Source organism: Nylanderia fulva, unplaced genomic scaffold, assembly GCF_048542155.1.
Source record: "Nylanderia fulva isolate GAGA-0341 unplaced genomic scaffold, ASM4854215v1 Scaffold4, whole genome shotgun sequence".
Classification (NCBI taxonomy): Eukaryota; Metazoa; Arthropoda; class Insecta; order Hymenoptera; family Formicidae; genus Nylanderia; species Nylanderia fulva.
In genome coordinates, this window is record NW_028190476.1 from 3,219,796 (window position 1) to 3,232,928 (window position 13,133).

At 32.6% G+C, this 13,133-nt stretch overlaps 1 protein-coding gene across 3 annotated transcripts in view; it reads right to left on the bottom strand.

The window, feature by feature from the left end:
* The window catches only part of Ipk1 (Inositol phosphate kinase 1), a 98,786-nt gene that overhangs the window by 64,127 nt on the left and 21,526 nt on the right, over positions 1-13,133 (bottom strand). Inside the window, exon 1 of one of the 3 annotated variants that reach the window (XM_029311753.2) lies at positions 5,818-6,263. The exons of the other annotated variants lie outside the window; for them this stretch is intronic. The gene's annotated coding sequence lies outside the window, so the exon portion shown is untranslated. Of the gene's footprint in view, positions 1-5,817; positions 6,264-13,133 lie in introns of those variants that run through there. 3 annotated transcript variants of the gene reach the window in all.

Genomic DNA, 13,133 nt, shown 5'->3' on the forward strand with positions numbered 1-13,133 from the left:
ATCGATTTTTTATGCCGCCTTTTAATTAATATTATAATAATAATCGTCCAAGCCAGAGAAACGAGATAAATAAATTTTATTTTGCAACCGCATTACGTATTTTTAATAATGTAAAAATACGAAATCTCTCCAATATTTTGCTTGCATATAAAATTCCAGTTTTTGCTGCTTCGTTTATATTCTTGTTTGTCGATAATATATATTTTGATATTTCTCTTGTATATACAGAGATAATTTTCTCTTAGAATTTACCCTGAAAATCATAGTAATTGTGGAACAATATTGTATTGGAAGAATTGTATAAGAGTTTTTCGGAGAGATTAAATATTTTTACCACAATAAAATATATTAATATCTACCACAATAAGATATAAAATATGTTCGATTAATTTTATTATGTACATGATAAAATTTATTATGTATACATATTAATATTTTTTTATGGTAAATATTAATTAGAGAAACTCGTAAAATTTTTCCAATACCATATTACGTTCCACGATTACCACATTGAAAAAAAAAATTGTTTACTTGACTAAACGTTTATCTAAACTGCTATTTTGTTAATACAACATATATTTAGCTTTGATATGTTAAGTATTTAATTTAAATATTTGTATATGTTCAATTAGCAAAATTAGCGATTATCAGGGTAAATCCCAAAACAAAATCTTTCGGTGTACCTTTAATGAACGAGTTAAGTATTTAATTTAGATATTTTTCTATATTCAATTAGCAAAACAATATTTAGTCGAGAGGTTTAGTCAAGTTAACAAATTTTGTGTTCAGTGCATGATTATCCCAAATCCCAAGAGAAAATTCTGTCGGTTCCTTTAATGAACGAGTTTGTAAATAAAATGTTCCAATCATACAGTTTGACAACGTAGTTTTCGTCCGCCGCAATTTCGCAGAATGCGCCTAATCTCGCGGATAGGAAACGACTTTTCCGCGGAAACTATATGGAGGCGATAAGGCTCGGGAGCAGCTCGGGAGTTTGACCGCAATCTGTTAGCAGTATCTGCTGCCAGATGCCAAACGCTTCGCGCCAACAAGTTTACACGCGCGGTGTAGCTAATTGCGGTAATCTAGCTTAATGTACTGGAGAGAAGTAGTTTCGGCTAGCAGTAGCCGGCGGCGAGATTGTTACGAGAGAGATGGAGCATCAGCGCAACGTTCCGAAATTTCCCATTACGGTTCGACTCGGTATACGTATATATATATACAGGGTGTCCGGTAACTAACGGACCAATGATTAAAGGCTGATTCTCTGGCCAATTTGAAGACGATTTTTCCTTAGCAAAAATGTTGAGAAGTCAATAATTTTTGGAGTTAAAAGTCTAGCATAATTACATTCTTCAGTTAATTTCAGGTAGAGTTTACTATAATAAAATTTTAATTTGAGACTCAGTTATAAAGATACATAATGACAAATATTGGAAAGTTGTAAAAAATGATGACCTTTTTCGACATTTTCGCTGAGAAAAAATCGTTCCCAAAGTGACCAAAGAATCCATTTGTAATCGTTGGTCCGTTAATTACCGGACACCCTGTATATATATATGTAGGGTATGTTACGTATACCTGTAGTGTCGAGGATACAGGTCGAGTATCGGATACGGATTGACGTAATAACGCGTATATAATAAAGGTGACGTAAATGCGCGACGAGGGAAAATTTTCACGCAACGAACGATAAAATCTTAACGTGGGCTTTTCTCGTGGACGAGGACTTTGAGGGGAGAATTCTGTTTTTGCGGCGGACAAGGGAAGTTAATCCCGTCCCGTTATACGAAGACCCTGAGTCGACATTGCAGCCAGTCAGTCAGCCATCCACCCCCGAAGGGCTGCAAGCGACAAGATAATGCGAATAAAACACGATTATCCCTATTGAACAATGAGGAGAATCGGAACCATTGGATATTCAAACACAATTCTCATTCTTGCATCCTCCCTGCCCTCTTCGGGCGCCATTATAGTCTTAATTTATTAAGGAAAAAAGTATTCTGTACAAAGAGTAAGAGGCAACAATGTGTAACCGTAATTAATAATACCAATATATCTATATATAATGCATTTCAGAAACCCCCAAAATAAACGATATTAATTGCCTCGAGAGAGACCTAAATTACATCACATTATTGCTACGTCCGCAATTTATATATGAGGCCAAGCATGATTATTAACGCGTTGCGGCGTAATTACTAATGTATTCCAGGTTATATTATTAAAGCCAACACGATTAATCATGAAGGGCAAACTAATCATTAGAGTTACATTGCGATGTATAATTAATATCAAATTATTATTGAAAATCAAGGAGGGGCGCAATTTGTACGACAAAATCAAATAATTTCATTTACCCTGACAGTTTTCGTTGAAAAATGTTCTCCTCGTAAATGTACATATATTATATATTCGTACAAAAATATATCCCAATTTAATACTTTATATGTCAGAGTGTTTTGCGTCTCCCTCAATTCCAAAACTGTCTCTCGAAACATTTAATATCGCACCGTGACACTTTTTCCCAGGGGAGTTATTGCGAAAATATCGCGTTTCTCTCGTCTTCTTCGCACTACTCTTCTTTCACGGCAAAACCGAGAAGGGACGAGCCGTGTTTTCGACACGCGTTTGCACGCGTACGACTGGGAACGCGCGTTCTCCATTTCAGAAAATATGAGAACACATGTGTGATGTATTATTTCTCTCTCCCCCTTTTATATACGCGGTATCTCTGCGATCCGCGACGCTCGCTCTTTGTCGTCCCCTCGACGCGACAGAAAATCGCGTACGCGAAGCAATCAATTTTTATTGGAGCAATATTTCGCGATCGCGATTTCGCTGCCGCGAAAATACCATAAACGTCAAGTCGGGAGTAATATAAATTTCGGGAAAATCAAAGGTAAAATCTTCTCGCGTTGCAACGCGGTAGATATCCACAATATCTAAGGGAGTGCCTGCTGCTTTAGAAAGTTAAAAATCAAGTGTTTCGTCAGAATTTTTTTATAAAAACTGCATGGCGAATCATCCTAAAACTTTTAGGTATTTATTATTATATAAATATTTATAAATATAAAAAATGGTAGTAATTTAATCAATCAACTCTGGCTATTTAATAATATTTATTTAATATTCACGTTTCGGCCATGGGTTTCGGCTCTTATCAAGTGCTACAAATTATAATAATGACAATTATTAGAAAATTAAAAATTAATTAAAAAGTAACTCAGTAACAATAAATATTTCCACACATTAATATGGTATGTATCCTACCTAAAACACAACTTTCTATATATAGAAACTCTATATAGAAACTTAATTTCTGATCTTAAAATGTGACATGATATAATGTGAAACAATTAACTATATTATTGTGTTGGTTTCAAGCTCTTTATATACTCATTACTTCGATCAAACTAAACGACCTTTATTAGTTTATCGTAAACAATATTTAGATTATCCGTGTCTTTTTGTAAATTGATTGTGTTGTCAAATTTTTTGATAAAAAACATCTCCGCGATTTCTCTTTTTCGTACAAATTTCTCATGATGTAAAATTTCAGGAGCGGACCAATCAAAATCATGACCATTATCGAATTTATGATTACTAATGGAAAAATTTGACCGCATCCTAAAATTACCGTACGTCAAAGAACTAAGCGAAGACATTTCGAGATTATTGCAATCTACGGGCATGCAATGCGTTTATTGTATACCGAAAAAATTGAATACACTAATCAAACGTGTCAAAGATCCTTTGCCTTTAAAAGAAAAAACAGGAGTTGTATACAAAATTAACTGCGCAAATTGTTCCTCATCATACGTCGGTCAGACTAAACGACAATTAGGCACACGCATAAAAGAACATTTTAATAACATTAAGGTACACAATAGTAATTATTCAGTCATTAGTAATCATAAATTCGATAATGGTCATGATTTTGATTGGTCCTGAAATTTTACATCATGAGAAATTTGTACGAAAAAGAGAAATCGCGGAGATGTTTTTTATCAAAAAATTTGACAACACAATCAATTTACAAAAAGACACGGATAATCTAAATATTGTTTACGATAAACTAATAAAGGTCGTTTAGTTTGATCGAAGTAATGAGTATATAAAGAGCTTGAAACCAACACAATAATATAGTTAATTGTTTCACATTATATCATGTCACATTTTAAGATCAGAAATTAAGTTTCTATATAGAAAGTTGTGTTTTAGGTAGGATACATATTAATGTGTGGAAATATTTATTGTTACTCAGTTACTTTTTAATTAATTTTTAATTTTCTAATAATTGTCATTATTATAATTTGTAGCACTTGATAAGGGCCGAAACCCATGGCCGAAACGTCGTGAATATTAAATAAATATTATTAAATAGCCAGAGTTGGTTGATTAAATTACTACCATTTTTAATTATCATCTGGTGACTTCAGAGATTTTTACATCATTTATAAATATAAAAAATTTTTTTAGGTAAAAATATAGTCTGTAGAGGAAAAATCTTCCTGCAGCCTCATAGCTAATAATTAAAATAAGAAAAAAGTAAAAAATTGACAATATAGTATGGAGTTTAGAATAAAATAATACGATTTCCAAATATATATTTTTTTTTTACTTATATACTTATACAAAAAAATTGTTTAAATTAATTTTTTTATTAATGTTAAAGGTTCATGGACAACGTAATTTCATAAATAATAAGGAAATGTTTAGTATTTTAATTTCAGATGAGATTTTAAGATACGAGAATACTCGTCAACGACGACCTTTTCTTAACTAAATTGTTACTACTTGTAAATATTTATAAATAGATGCCTAAAAGTTTCGTTGTAAAATTTTGTCAAAACAATTCTCAAAAATCAATCTCATTTTTGATTCTCTAAAATGCAGGCGGCCCCTTATAAATCGAGTTATCTAAGTTAAGCAGAAGGAAAAACTGGAAATGTGTTACTGAATATTTCCATCGCGTTTGAGAAATGTTACAAGAAACGGAAGAAAAAACACCTAAAGAAACGTAACTTTACATACGATCGAGTTTTATGTCGTGAGATCATCTCTCTGTATCGCGGTACATATATATATACAATAATGTTGTCGAGGAAATAAGGAATGCGGTGAAAGACGAGACTAAATATCCGAACATCGCGCTTAGACCCTGACCATGGATTGCCTTTTACCGGATGGCAGCTGGCAAGGGCCAGATGTTGGTCGTTAATGGAGTGTACGGGTCTCTCAAAGTGGCACCAGACAGGATCCCCCCTCGAACTGCCTAAAGTTCATCTACGAGACAAAAGACTGACAGATCTCGCCGGAAATAAGAGTGAGAAATCGTTCGAATGAAAGAAGCGTGGATGATTTTATTCATAATATTCATCGAATTCAATCGCTCTTCGGATTACCTCATCGAGACAATCACATATAATTGCTTCTTCGACAAAAATGTTCATTGAAGTTCCCGAGTTAAATTATTGTTCGGAAAAAAACAAAACTTATTGAACGGGAGGCATTAATGTATAATAAAGTAGTGTTCAAAAAAAGAATCAACATATGTATAAAAATTAATGATTACGCGCAATCGAATTTTTTATTTGCCCTTTACACGAGTATTTAATAAAAAGGATTGCGTAATTATATACCGAACAAAAAGATAGAAACGCTTGAAAGTATATGAATAACAAAATAATTTTCTGGTATAATTAACGTAAATAACTTTAAATCTGAAAACAATGTTGAGAAATATATTAAACGCGTATAAAAATATTAATTGAAATAAAGGAGTAATTAATTTTACGATTAATTATTACTCACTTCATAATTGCTCCGCCAATGTTCTTCTCTCTCTCTTTTTCATTGCTCGTTGTTCGTTCATGGCATTCGCTCGCGAAAACACGCTTAATTACAAACAGCAGAATACGATCGCGCGATATTTTACACGGCATTCCCGACGTTAATTGACGCGTATACGACGCGCATTTTATTATGCGATGAAAAAGCAATGGTGAAAAGATGTACGATACGTTCGACATTCGAAAGTCACGGGACATTCGCAATATTATTCGATTGCTATTATAATGTGTTTTCGAATTTTAAACAAATTTGTTTCATTTCGTATTCTAATTACACACATTCATATTTATAAGCGGATAGATATACGAGTTAAAGTTAAATTAAAGAAAAAATGTTCACGGATTAGAAAATATAATTAGATCATACATTTTCATCAAGTTTCTGATAAATATAATGCATTTATCAAAAATTTATAATAAATATTGCATTTAATAAATATCGAAATACGGAATAAATAACACGAGATCGTACTTGTCAAATCTACTTATCTTTTCGTTATTTGGATCAAATAGTTATCGCCGCGATATATCTTTACTTGTCGCATGTCGCGAGAATTATACGGGCTGATGTGGTAGCTTGGTAATAATAGTAATAGAAAATAATCGCATTTCTCGAAAAGTAAGTATATATGGAGCGACTCGCGACACTACCTACTCGTTCGAGTCTCACCGCACGAGTGATGGCAAGGCTATGCCATGGCATGTAAACAATAAAACTCTATACACGCTCAACACATTGTCCATGTCATAATAGTCGGTATTCGCTATCATCAACTATTTCATACATCATACAAGAAATATATATATTTAATTACGAATAAATAGTTTTAAATTTATTATTAATACATAATGTCACGTGTCACACAATTTATTGCTTCTTTGTTAATCACTCAATTCTATACGATTCGCATATTATTTGCCTATTTTCAATCCGGAAATGGCACATAAAATCAATGAGAAAATTAAATCGAATAATTGTATCGAAATTTTAAAAAAATATATCAAATTAAAATAAATATATAATATAATATTTTAATAAAATATATATATATATATATGTATATATTATACATATATTACACATATATCATACATATTTATATATTATATATAAATATAAAATATTTTTGTATTTTGTTTTGCAGTACGCAAAATATTTCGTGATGCTAAAAGATTAACTATGTATATATACATTATGCATATAAAAACCCAGACGAAAACGCGCAACTATTGACTACGTCACACGCCGCGTTGACACATGTTTATTGTTTACGCGCCGTGGCCTTGCAGTCATTCGCACGACGAAGCTCGGGCGAGCGAGTAATGTCACGAACCGCTCCGCGTGTTATTCTTCGAGACGCAATTATTCCTTACAATTTACAATATTATTAGAATAAGTGACAGTCACAGCCAATGCGATTAATTAACCTTTGTGATAAGCGGTACATAAGTGTATCTCATTAACTTATTGTTAGACTATTCGAATAACAAAAAAGCGTGACTGTATCGATTATTTATTAACAATACGTTTGCGAGATTTATATGTATGCGTTGTAAATGTAATAATTACGGTGCAATCATCCGTCCTTTATTTCAAGTAACTTTAGATTTATTAATTTTTCAAAACTCAATTTTATTTTATCCTTTATTTTTTTAATTTTGTTTTTTATTATTTATTTAGCGTTTTGATGTCTAATGTCGTTAATATAAGATTAATAGTGTTAATATAAGAATTTGTACGAAAATAACGAAACTTTTTATCTCGAACTTATATTTCAGAAACCAAAAATTTGTTCAACATAGTCGAACTAGTTTCAAACTATAAGAATGCGTAGACTTCTGATAGTAACAGAATTATTTTTTTTGTTCGTCAATCTCCACTTTGATCGCAAATTTATTTGGAAACATATTGAAACAAAGACCTAAGATTTTCAAGTTTGTCCTTTATTTTCTGTCAGAAAATATAATCACTATTATAACAAATTCGAAAAGATCAAATGATTAAAGTGACGAAGAATCATATGGTGCATTATTAATTTTTTAATAACTATAAAACTATATTTATTCAAAACTAAGAAAAATACTGTATTTTCCTTCATAGTATTAAATAATTCATGATGACGACGAATATCGACTATTGTAATATATACAATATGTACACAATATCGAATGCTCGGCATATAGAGTTGTAAAGAGCTTTATTGTTTACATATCGTGGCCTTGCTATCATTCGTGCAGTAAAACTCGAACAAGTCAGCAGCGAGTCGCTCCGTATATATCGTTATTTTTCGAAAAAAATGCAATCATTTTCTATTACTATATTATTACGAGCAATAATCGGCCCGTATAATTTCCGTGATAAGCAACACGTAAAGATATCGTGGCGATGATTATTTGATTTAAGTAAGAAAAGACGTAATACATTTGCTATAACCATATACGATCATTATTTACTTCGATTTCAATATTTATTAACCGCGTATTATAAATTCGATGAATGCAAATTATTTCTGTCGATCCACCGCGTCTTAACTAATCATTAACTCGATTTACATATATATATAGTATTACAAGATATCAGGACGTTGATGTGCTGATGTAATTTTTTTTTTGGGAGGGAGAATTAACAAAAAATAAAAAGTCACAGTTACAGCGCAGAATCGATATATGTTTAAGTAATAAATAAATTTTAAAAAGCTACAGTTCGTATATGAATATTTATCTTAACTCGTATGTTCATCCATTGATATTATAATGCAAAATAGTAAATTGACTTTAATCTATATACGTATACGCATACTATATGATAGCAGAAGAGACTTTATCACGATGAGTCATTTTCGAATGGCTGATCATTGCTCCCTCGTCGTAATACAGTAAAATGAGCGTCGCGTGTGTGATTAACATTGAGATTATCGTGCAAAATGTCGCGCAATTGTCGCAATTTAATCGCATTTTTGCGAGTGAGTGCCTTGCGAATGCCATGAAAGAACGGAAAAGGAGGAACGAGAAAAAGAGGAGACCGAGAGAGAAACTACTATGTTAAATGATTGCGGAGAGCAACCGTAGCGTGAGTAATTTATAAATTATTTGGTGGTCGTAAAAGTAATTGCTTATTTATTATTTAAAATAAAATTCGTTGTTTTTTTATTTCCACGGTAATAATCTATAATCTATATATTATCGTACTTATAGATTTCCAATTTTTTTACTCCGAAATACTTGAAATACCTATATTATCTATTTAAAATATTTAAGTTAATATTGTTATCCATTATAATATTTTTTCATACAATGTCTGTGTGCATGTGTATGCGTTGTATCATATTATAATATTATATCGTGCATAATTCAAATTAATATTGAATTAATATTTTTATGCAGATATATTAAAAATATTTTAATCTTATTATTTAAAAATTATAATATTTAAATTATTCATAAAACAATTGAATTTCCATCTCTATATCAAATTCTTTTAAAAAAGGGAGAGTGTGTTTACATTTTAATTCAAAGAAAACTTTTTTCAGTAGTTATATACAATCTATTTTATTAAATATACGTGTGTCTAAAAGATAAATAAAAATTCTTTTTCGTGTGTAATTAATTTCTGAAATATGAACTATTTCGAATAATGCTTGTCTTATTAGACGTATGACGATACTTGACAAAAAATGCATTGATTCTCTTTGTAGAATTGTAGATATAAAAAAGCTACTATATCTATTATCCGTTTCTTTCTTTCTATATGACGTTTCTTTGCAAACGCTCTTTTATTACACAAGGGACTTGGTTATAAAGCTCTCGTACTTCTTTCCAGCGGCTATGCGCTTAAATAAAGAATAACTAGTATTTTAGCTTAGCATGGACGTAATAATTCACAATTCGTGCGGCTATCCGCAAATACTTTCCACTAACGTCTTTCTTTTTTTTCTATTATTCGCGTTTTTATCGTGACTTAATTTTCAAAATATTTTTTATTATGAATAATTTAAAAAAAAAGCAGCATATTTGTCATCCGATGCTTTCGAGTATTAATATTAAGTTGCCTTTTTATTACGCCAATCACAAAAATTGTAAAAAATTTTACACTGAAAAAGAATTTGTTAACTTGATTAAACCTTTCAACTAAATATTATTTTGTTAATTGAACATATAAAAATATTTAAAAAAATAAAAACGTAGATGTTTGAGAATCGCCAGACAGAATTAAAAAAAGTAAAACTCTTCTCTCGACCGTACTGGCAAATATTATTTATTATCGACCCTTCTTTGAGTCCTTATCAAGTGATCTAGATATACATAGAGAAGAAATACAGTACAGAGATTAATACAATAAAAAAAAATTACTTCAAAAAATTACTTAACAACATTATAAAATAATAAAAAGAAGCGAAACATACTTGTGAAATTAAAATAAAATTATAATTTTAAGATGTCAAAAATATTTAAATTAAATGTAACATTAAATCTAAGAAAACGTATATTTGACTTAAATACTAATATATATATATGTTCAATTAACAAAATAGTAATTTAGTTGAAAGGTTTAGTAAAGTTAACAAATTTTTTTCAGTGTATGAATATGATTAGTCTCTTTTGATAAATAAACGATTCTTATATTCGGATTTATTCGAAAAACGAGTTAAATTGCATCGACATTTTGGCCGCCGCAATTTTGTCGCGTGAAAAAGATTGGGAAACCTGGTATATTACGCTTTTAGCGAGTGTAAAATCCGGGCTGATATCGACACGATATGAAAGATTGCGTGGCGCGGTTCATGTCCCAGGTGTTCACAACGAAGGTTATTATATATTCTAGAGGTAGTAAATAAAAAAGAGATACTGTAGCACGCGATTATGAGCTGCAAGTAGCGGACTTAACAACGATATACTCCGTTTTCCGGCCCAACGGCTTACAACTTGTTGGTTAGTTTAAGGCAAATCAAGCGTAATTTTGCCGAAGCGAGGGTGGACTTCACTAAAGTGAATGCATCATTTTTATACAAGTAACAAAAAAAAAATACGAGACGTTTTTCAGTAAACATAGAATTATTCGTCGAGAAACAGCGATGATTTCGCACACGAGCAACTATTTTTCCCTCCCCAAAGACAGCTCATCCTTAATTTACGTATTACATGAAAGTTTGCTTGCGGTCGCTTATATAGTTTTCTTTGAACATATATACGGAATCACGGATAATTCTGTGTACACGTTGCGTAAGTAATATGCATCATATAAAGATATATACAGGGTGTCCGGTAACTAACGGATCAATGATTAAGGGCGGATTCTCTGGCCAATTTGGAGACGATTTTTCCTTAGCAAAAATGTCGAGAAGTCAATAATTTTCGAGTTATAAGCGATTGAAAAAAATGGGTTTTTTGAAAACTAAACGTTTTGGAGTTAAAAGTCTAACATAATTACATTCTTCAGTTAATTTCAGGTAGAGTTTACTATAATAAAATTTTAATTTGAGCCTTAGTTATAAAGATACATAACGACAAATATTGGAAAGTTGTAAAAAATGATGACCTTTTCCGACATTTTCGCTGAGGAAAAATCGTTCCCAAATTGACCAAAGAATCCATTTATAATTGTTAGTTACCGGACACCCTGTATATACGGTAACCGTAGTTTCTGAGAGGAAATAAGAATAAATCTAAAAATTTTAGGGCTTTGCTTCAACATGTTTTCAAATCAGTTTGCGACCAAAATGGAAATCGACGAGAGTAAAAAGAAAATAATTCTGTGATGATCAGAAGAGTCTACGTCCCACGTGGCAAGCGTATATACGTCATTTGGCGCCGACTGACGTCATCAGACGTCGAAATGACGTCATTTTGACGTGTAATGACGTCAGTTTGCTACTCGAATTATTCTTACTTATAAGAGACTTCGTTGTTTCGGTTTTTCATATTAAATAAAAAATAGAGGCCAAAAAATAGAGTTTTGGAAAAATGAATAAATCTGAAGGACAGCTGCTTGCAAACCAAGGACCGTCCTCTAAAATAAAAAGGACTGATGGTCACCATATATAACAATATATGTTATAACTCGTGTACTTTGCGATAGCATATAGCACGAAAAAAATCGATCGTAACTTAAGCTTTATCGTGACAAAAAAAAAGGCTCTTTCATAGAGGGGGACACGTGGGTTCCCTGCCGATATCTCTCCGCGTGTCGTGCCCATATAACTGGGTTGGTACCCACGATTACACTACTATTTACTCCCTACATGCGCGGAGTGCATCGATGCTTACACGCATGCTGGCGATCGATGCGTGGAGCCTCTAGGTGGAGAGAGGGGGGGAAAAGAGGGGGGGGGGGGAAGGCGGCGAGGTCACGCCGGGTAGGGGTTGGAGGGGCGAAGGGTTGCAAATAAAACGAGACTGCGGAGACAGCTGGTCGTTCTGCCCTCGGGACAAACAACGAACCCACATGACGCAAATGCGCGCACACACATATGAGCGCGATGCAAACGTGTGTGTGTGTGTGTGGTTGGTGCACGCATCCCTCTTCGCGCGAGACCGATATACGGAACCAGCTTGCACAGTTTTCCGAGCCTAGGTCGAACGGTATCGATAATAGATATATTAATGCGAGAGTCTCGCGAGCATTCGGTCAAGTATCGGACAAAATGTGTACGTACACGAAGCACTGTTGAATGCGATTGATTCATATATATACGAATGGAAAAAACAAATTGTCGCGTTGAACGCGTCTGAAAACGAACGATCGTTTTAATGGGAAAGGATATATATATATATATTTTTTTTTTTTTCACATCTCGAATTTCCTTTCGAACGATCCATCCATTAGCGGTATACGTATATGTATGTATAAGGAAACAAAACCTGACGAATGAATTTATTTCAGCGGCAAATAATTTCCACTCGATCGCGTTGCCCCTATCGATTGCCGTATCATCTCGTGTCAAACGTGTTTTTAATGCGTGTTGCAGGAAAAGATCGCCGAAAATAAAGAGCAGCGTAGAGAGAGAGAACCCGTGAGGCTAATTTATCATTCGTAGACCGCGATAACGTGCGAGAGCCCGTTAGTGTCAATGAGCAGGATGTATCGGCTATATGTGACTGACCGTTTAAATATTAAAAAATAAGCAGACATATGGGTGAGAGATACACATAAGGCATCGATACAAGGTTAAATGCGTTAAAAGTTAAAACCTTCATTTTATAAAAAAAAAGTTCTATGCGGGACAAAAGACCTAATGATGTATCACAGATAATATTAAAAAATAAGCAGACATATGAGAT